Source organism: Sycon ciliatum, chromosome 10, assembly GCF_964019385.1.
Source record: "Sycon ciliatum chromosome 10, ocSycCili1.1, whole genome shotgun sequence".
Taxonomy (NCBI): domain Eukaryota; kingdom Metazoa; phylum Porifera; class Calcarea; order Leucosolenida; family Sycettidae; genus Sycon; species Sycon ciliatum.
Genome location: NC_088652.1, coordinates 25,221,633 through 25,227,332, shown reverse-complemented (window position 1 = coordinate 25,227,332; position 5,700 = coordinate 25,221,633).

Sequence of the window (5,700 nt, the reverse complement as noted above, 5' to 3'; positions counted from 1 at the left end):
TGCAAAGTCGCAGGAGGAGCGGCACGCGGGGCTCTTCAGCCGCACATGTCGAGTGCTGCGCTTGACAGACGGAGTGCTGAAACAGCGAAAGAAGGACAGCCTCGAACGTCAGGTGCAGCACAAGGCACTTGTTACAAAGGACGACGTTGTATTCTTCATCGTTGATGGGAAAGAGATCCTGAAGTTGGGACCGTCGTGCATGTCGAAAAACCATCAAGGCGGACTGCAGGTTACTAGTGTGATCCTAAAAAAAAAGGAGTTTATATACCAGTTTATACACCAGTTTATACCAGGCAGGCATAGTGGGTTGGTCAAAGACCATGATTGAGATACGAGAGGTACCTGGTTCAAGTCCTGCCTGGGAGCGGTTTTTCCAGCCGTGCTGCTACCCACAGTCAACTGGGAACTTGTGGCCAGGCACAAGGGGTACATGGATGCAGCTAATGGGGTCGTTCGGCACTTGTGCCAGTGGTTGTGAGACTTATCCACTCACCCCCACCGTTAGGCGCTGCATCTGCCGCTAGGGTTTACCGGGTGTTAGCGGCCGTCGTGAGTTCCCTTCGGGAACGGACACGATAATCCGCGATATTCATGTTAAAACAAAATGGCGTCACGATTTATTGAAAGTGGTATAGTTGGTGGTACGAGTGTTCAAAACCATTTGAACTTCATACTGTTCGTCTTCTTTTTGACATGCTCTCTTTCCATCGTCCTTAGCTTTTGTTTGTTGAGAGCTGTTTTGGCTTTCTCCTATACCTCTGGGGGATGCCAAGTGATGGTTTTGAGAGGCTGGTGATGGCTGTGAGCGAGAGTTTGCCGATTGGCGTCATCCTCGCTATAGCGATGAAAATACTAGTTACTGCGCACCTGGCAGATATCACAACACGTCGGAGCGTCCAGGAGCAAAGGAATCTTGGGTTTTCACTGGAATCTAGTTCCTCCAGCATCGTGTAGCCCACCTTCGGTGAATGGCGGTCCAGAAAGGTCGAACCTGGTCTTCTGCAGCATCTCGCAGTCCTGCGAGGCACACTGAATACGCCTGTCATGTATTCTACAAATATAAATCACGAAGTAGTGGACTTTACAGTGATGAGTCTATCCTGTATGCTGCAGAAGACGCAGGAAATGTGACTGGTGTCTGTACACTCAGTGACTGGACGCCAACACCCCAGTCTTCTCCTGCAGGATCTGTTTGACATTGACATTATGCAGTAGGCCGGCATTGACCTGGTTTGGCAGCTATCGTAGTAGTATCTGCCTGGTTGGATGTAGCAGGTTGGTGTTTGCTCGTCGTCCAGTCCGGAATTTTCTTGTAACTCACGGTGGAGTACCCGCAGGGTTTGTGATCATCCCTGTTCACTTCAATATTATCAAACACAACGTTCCCTTTGTCACTCATCTTATCCTGAGTACTGAATTTGCTGACAATATTGCACCACACTTGTCACAACCTACCGCCACTGCTGGCGGTGGCGACTGGTTCGTCAATGGCGGTGACCAGGCTGACTGACTACCTTCGAGACAGCGGCCTCGTTGTCAACCCCGCGGCAGCCTAACGGTTGATTTTATCGATCCAGCCTCAGCGCCATGTTGACGATGCCCTAGTGACTGTGTGTCATGGATTGCCTTGCCATCAGCGGTCATTGCCGTCCACCTTGGTGCAGCCCTCAACAACTGGCTCAGTCCATGGGAGTCTCAAGTGGACAAAGTTGTTGCCAAAGTAGCTCAGAAGATTGGTGCATCGTGGTGTAGGTGAGCACATAACTAGGACTTCCCAGCGCCTATTTGTCCAGGCTGCGATACTATGTGACATGCTGTACTGCACATTCTTTTCAGCACTGCAAGGCCGGCAGCTGGACCGACTGCAGGGGCCGCGCACATGCAGGCCGCCTGTTGCCAGTGCAGCATTCTGGAACGTTCCTTCCTTCTGAGATCCGTGGAATAATAACTTTCTTTGCTTCAAAGCAAGTTGCTTACCTTTCTGTCGTGCTCCCAGTGTCCTTACCACAATAACCTACAGCAATGTTTTATTTTCCTTTCCATTCCCCCAACCAATGAATACTACGATGTCGATTCTATTTCTGAATACTTTAGTGTGTGCCCGCGCACGCACGTGTGTGTGTGTGTATACCTCACTCGCCGCTCGAAGTTCTGTTCCCCATCACTGGAACACTGCCTGTTCTTTCAGGACCTGCCATCATCTGCGGATGGGCATTCAATGATTGTATTGTGTGTGTGTTTCATTCAGAATCAGATCCGCTATCGTTGCTATAAGAGAAAATCTGTGGGTTCACATCCAGTGCATTTGTAGATTTGCGTGCTTTTCTCGCCATGGGCGCATACATGGGACATTGTGTGTGTGTGTGCGTCTGTGTGTATGGGGATATTGTCTGTATCGGCTTTTGGTACTAATGTTCAGGTCTGTGCTTGCATGTGTGAACATGAAATTGTTCGGTTCTGTGCATGCTATTGCTATGTTGTATATTATTATATGTATGTGTGCATTTCCACGAACAGTGTAGATGAGCGTGGAGAGTGCATTCATCCCTCATCAACCACTTCCCCCTGGGCTAACGAGAGTTTTTTCTGCGTACCTCTCATTTTTGTTTGTTTCTCTCTGATACTGTATTGATGCCGGTACCTGTACCTCGATGTGTTCCTCTATCTGCAGTCGCCTTTAACCTTCGGCCAAGTTAACGTTTATTGTGCTCTATTTATCGTGCAAATCAAAATAAACAATAATAACACAAGTCGTGCTAGAGTGACGACATGTGCGTGTAGTAGGGTTGATGCGATGGGACGTTATAATTAGGTGGAACAGAACACACATTGGGCAGATTGATTGGGCATCATTGATTGTGCTCAGTCTAAACAGTGAACGTAATAATTATCTCCAGTGACAGACTGTAGCGGCTAGCCTCCAATAGGTAGCTGGCACTAGTCGCTACTGCTTATTTGACAGGTGCCGCCAGAACCCCTGTTGTGTCATGCTATAGGTGCATATGCCCTATTCTGGGGCATACTGAGGTACTTTGATTTTGTTGACTGCATGTAGACAGCATCCAATAGTAGTACTCGTAGACCTTGGCTCTTTGTAGGTCAACCACCATCGCATGGATCGATCGGGCACTTGGAGGTTGGAATAGCCCGCGCTGAACAGATCTTGCCATGGCCCAGGGAGTGAACTCGCTTACTCGACTATCCCGGTTTTAGTTAACCAGCATGAGTGGTGCAATTTGTCCATACCATGTTGCGAGCTCACAGTTGTTTGGGCAGGTTTTGAGCTGCACCACGAAACAAAGCGAAATAACGGCGTGACTGTAGAGCAAGGAAGCGGCGAGACGGCACTTCCAGGACGAGACAGGCAGTAGGGATGTGTTCATAGCACGAGCAACCTCTCAAACCCTGCCGGTACTCCACAGTTACAAGAAAATGTCGGACTGGACGACGCGCCAATGCAAACCTGCTACATCCACCCAGGCAGATAGCTGCCAAACCAGGCCAATGTCGACCCACTGCATACCGGTATGTCAATGTCAAACAGATCCTGCAGGAGAAGACTGGGATGATATTGGCGTCCAGTGTACGGACACCAGTCACATTTCCTGCGTCTTCTGCAGCATACAGGATAGACTCATCACTGTAAAGTCCACTACTTCGTGATTTATATTTGTAGAATACATGACAGGCGTATTCAGTGTGCCTCGCAGGACTGCGAGATGCTGCAGAAGACCAGGTTCGACCTTTCTGGACCGCCATTCACCGACGGTGGGCTACACGATGCTGGAGGAACTAGATTCCAGTGAAAACCCAAGATTCCTTTGCTCCTGGACGCTCCGATGTGTTGTGATATCTGCCAGGTGCGCAGTAACTAGTATTTTCATCGCTATAGCGAGGACGACGCCAATCGGCAAACTCCCGCTCACAGCCATCACCAGCCTCTCAAAACCATCACTTGGCATCCCCCAGAGGTATAGGAGAAAGCCAAAACAGCTCTCAACAAACAAAAGCTAAGGACGATGGAAAGAGAGCATGTCAAAAAGAAGACGAACAGTATGAAGTTCAAATGGTTTTGAACACTCGTACCACCAACTATACCACTTTCAATAAATCGTGACGCCATTTTGTTTTAACACGCATACGGTCCATTTACTTTACTTTACACCAGTTTATATACCAGTTTATATACCAGTTTATATTCTCGTCATCGAAGTACCTGTTATATGCAAAAAACAAGTCTGGAGTGTTGTGTGGGGAGAGATGGGAGTTTGCATACAAGCTCAGTATAAAATGTATTACAGTTAGATGGGACTTTGCTCTGGGCATGGAATTTCTGTCGTCATTCGCGAATGGCCGTTATATCCGCAGGCGTTGTGAGCGAAGTCGATTGTATTTGTACAGTTGCTCGCACTGACCTTGCAAGTCCGCCTAAATTTTACATTAATTTTTGCTTTGTATTTTTCATTGTATTCAGCTGATTGCTGTTTTATTGCCACCAGGGAGTCGTACCCTCCCTGACTGCCACCAAGTGGAGTCTAAAACGGACCCTGTATGCAGAAACCCACTATACTCTAGAACGACTTGGTTAGAGTGCAATTTCCGTATGCAGCGGAAGATCGCTATATCTAACAAACGGAAAACTGTGCAGACTTGCCGATACTTTTATCGTGTTCACCAGCCTCAGAAACAGCTCAAAACAATTTGTGAGCTCCTACTGGTTACGAGTTTCTAGAAAATAAAAACGTACCTCTCCTCCCCCCCCCCCCCCCCCGCTCTCTCATTCCTTCTGTCGTCCACATGTATTAAAGGAAGCGAAATCGCCTGTTTGTGGTGCGACGTTAAATAAACTTCTACAACAACAACAACAACAACAACAACAACAACAACAACAACAACAACAACAACAACAACAACAACAACAACAACAACAACAACAACAACAACAACAACAACAACAACAACAGCAACAGCAACAGCAACAGCAGCAGCAGCAGCAGCAGCAGCAGCGCAGCAGCAGCAGCAGCGCAGCAGCAGCAGCAGCAGCAGCAGCAGCAGCAGCAACAGCAACAGCAACAGCAACAGCAACAACAACAACAACAACAGCAACAACAACAACAACAACAACAACAACAACAACAACAACAACAACAACAACACAACAACAACAACAACAACAACAACAACAACAACAACAACAACAACAACAACAACAACAACAACAACAACAACAACAACAACAAAATACCACCTCGGATTGTAGATTACAAGTACAGTTTCGCACCTGACAGAACCTGGGTCGCGGACCCGCGGTCGCTTTCAGCAGATTACAATGCAGCCACCGTGCATGAAATCGCGGTCGCTAGTCGCGCACAGCAGATGGTCGCTCTGAACAGATCAGTTTGTATGTGAAACCGTCGGTGCACGGAAAATCGGTCGCTAAAGCGTGAACGGTAAATGGTCGCCTACAGCAGAGGTCGCTAACGGCAGATTTGGTTGGTTGGTTGGTATATTCTATTTTACTTCGCCAGAATAAACAAGCATTGCTGCCTTCCTTACCTGGACAAGTGGATTGCCCAAGCTCTCACAAAAAGACGGAAAAAGGAAAGAAATATTCCATGAGAGTGTGAAGCATGCAATCCTATAAGAGAAAATTCCATGAGAGTGTGACGCATGCATGATGAGAGAGGAGAGAGAGAGATT